The sequence below is a fragment of the Polistes fuscatus genome, unplaced genomic scaffold, assembly GCF_010416935.1.
Source record: "Polistes fuscatus isolate 324 unplaced genomic scaffold, CU_Pfus_HIC Scaffold51, whole genome shotgun sequence".
Lineage (NCBI taxonomy): Eukaryota > Metazoa > Arthropoda > Insecta > Hymenoptera > Vespidae > Polistes > Polistes fuscatus.
In genome coordinates this window covers 149,522-152,500 of record NW_025113131.1, presented here as the reverse complement: position 1 = coordinate 152,500, position 2,979 = coordinate 149,522, and the positions used below count along the sequence as shown (strand labels likewise).

Genomic DNA, 2,979 nt, shown 5'->3' with positions numbered 1-2,979 from the left:
CGCTAGACTTACGACGCCTCTGAGGCGTCTTATTCGTTTTTGGTCCGATAACCTTGTGACGCCTCTGAGACGTCTTTGTAAGCTAAAGGGTTAAATGACTATAATAAAATTTGTAAAATCATGCGACTATGGGACTTGGAAAAATTTCGAGCCGTACGACTTGTAAAGTCATGCGACTATGGTAAAATAATGCGACTATGGTAAAGTAATGCGACTATGGTACTTTTTATTGTTAAAATTTGATTTTTGAAGTTATACTTCTTTTGGCGCGTTAGGGAAAATGTAGTGGGGAGTGATTTGGTTCCGAGCGTCTGGAAAAACGACACCATGAAGTTTGTCGGTATTTACGACGCGCGGCAAAACGATTTCAAGTTTACGGCATGAAGTTGTCTCTCTTCTTCTTCCCCTTTTTTTCTCAAGCGGGTCACCCATCCAAATACTAATCGTACTCAGCGCTGCTTTACTTAAATGATCGAGCGAGAACTAATGCTGTAACCGCGCCATGGCCGTTGACGCATAAAGTAATTCGATATATCTCCCTTACATTTAATGTGGACTGATATCTATATTTTTATATTTTTGAAGTTATTCTTTTTATTCTTTCTTATATATATAATATATCGATCGATTGAAAATATTTTTCTTTTCTTTTTGAAGTTATTTTTGAAGTTATTTTGTTAAATTAATAGAAAAGAATAATTAGTAGCTTATCTACTCATATTTTCAATCCTCCTCCTTTTTACCTGGTCACGCTACAAATATATATGTAAGGACAGTAGTTTGAGCTATATTGAATTTAGCGCGTAAATAGGTTAGGGATTAAAACAGGGGGCGTTAGTGCTACAAAGAAAGCAGGAGTGAAAAGATATAGAGATTAAGAAATATATGTAAGAAAATTAATCAAGAAACAACGGTGTGGATATTAGCATTGAATGTTGTTTCTTTGTTATTACAGGTAGGATAAATAATTAGTCTAAGTTGCTATATTATTATTTGGTTCAAAATAAAATAAAATCTTTGTTATTACAGAGAAACAATTCTACCTATTATCTACCCATAACCTGCACAATAAATAAGACATTATATATATTTATATAAAATTAAATAACCTCAATAAATAAATGAGAATAAAAATATAATAGTAAAGGAAAAATAATCTTCTTACATTAGAAAATATTATTGATCATCAAGCAGAGAAGAGAAACAGGTTTCTTTATCAACTATGTTCTATGTAAAAATAAAATTAATAATAATAATACTAATAATGTAATAATAATAACATTAATTAATAAACTAGAAAAATTAAAAACTAACAAGGAAAATTAATAACGGTAATAATAATAATATGTTATCATTGTGATAGGTAATCTGTAATTAATTATAAAATATGGAGAATTTAGCATGAAAGAATGGAAACGTATTGTGCAATATGAATTTATTGTGATTGTTTTGAAGTTATACTTCTTTTTCAATATTAAATAACGAGCGTAGCCTGACGAGGATTTCCTTCAGAATTCGTGAGGCACTCAAAGTAATAACGATTTATGTACCATTTATAAAGATTATAGATTCTTAAGGGGTTATACGCAGTTAGGATTTTCAAAAAATCGATTTTTTTTTTTGCATTTTCGGAATGTACATATATTTAAGTATATTCTCTGAAAATTTCAAATCGATCCGACAAATATTCTTCACTTCATGTAAGCTGCAAACAAAAATTTTTAACTATGTGTAAACGTCTCTTTGAAACTTTAAACGCGTTTTTCTCAAAACGGTATTTTCAAAGTCGGTGATCTCGATTTTGCAAAAATGGCTTAACCGATCGGTTTCAAATTTTTACACAATATTCTTAGATATATTCCTCGGGTATTGACGAGAGGAATAAGATTTAAAATAATTTTTACTATTTTTTTTTTACAATTTAGAGCGAAAATTTTAGTCAAAAACAACAACTTTTTTCAAATAGACGCCATTTTGTCAAAAATCAAAATTTTTAAAATTCCTCTCGTTAATACCTGCATTAATCTGTCCTTTAAAAGAATTCACCATTATTTTTAAATTCGGATAATTCAAACCGCCAAAATAGAGATCACCGCCAAACGTCTTTTTTTAGAGGACGTTCAGGAAATCATCTACAGGAGCAGTGCAGATTAATATTTTTACAGAATCGACGCGCTATTGTATTCTCAAAAGTTCACTCTATTTGAATTACCAACAATTTTTTTTGAGAAATAAAAACTGTTTCTAGAAAAAATTCATGAAAATACGTCTTTTTCGAGCCTCGCAACTGCGTATAACCCCTTAAAAGTGCCGCGCTTATACGCCGATATATATAGATATACAAAACGCTCGACGCTCGATGGCCAAGACGTAAAATTCTGGCTACCAAATGAAAAAATAGAAAGAGAGAAATATCGGTTTTCTTTCTCACACGCACTCGTATACAAAACGCTCGACGCTCGATGGCCAAGACGTAAAATTCTTGCTACCGAAAGAAAAAATATAAAAAGAGAAATATCAGAACGCTCAACAATCGATGGCCAAGGACAATAATACTCGTTATCGCATGATAAATAAAAAGAGAGAAATATTGGTTTGTTCTCTCACTCGCACTTTCATTCAAGACCGATAGTCCCGAAGATTGCCGAAGATCCTTGTTTGTGTATTAGTGCACACGGACGCTTGCACGCACACTAGCATACTAGTGCGCTCGCGTGTAAAAAGCGACGGAGGGGTAAGACTTGCTTGCCCCCCACTCTACAATTATTATTTTTCAATATTCTCGCTTATTTTGCAGATAGGAAGATAAACCAACAACATTTTTTATGTATTTTTCAATTCTCTATAACTTTTGTTTGAAACTTTTTCGATTAAATGCCTAGATTCTAAGATAAGACTATTTTTTACTGTTTTTTACCCTTTTTCTCAAGAACCCGGTATTAGATTGCAATAAAATTAGCACCATTCGATTCAGCGTCG

The 2,979-nt window shown here is 31.9% G+C and overlaps 1 long non-coding RNA gene across 1 annotated transcript; it reads left to right on the top strand.

The window, feature by feature from the left end:
* The first annotated feature begins 833 nt into the window (after positions 1–833).
* LOC122522726 lies at positions 834–1,085 on the top strand. Its single transcript, XR_006305137.1, has 2 exons — positions 834–955; positions 1,030–1,085. It is a non-coding gene; the product is annotated as an uncharacterized LOC122522726 (long non-coding RNA).
* The last annotated feature ends 1,894 nt before the right edge of the window (positions 1,086–2,979 follow it).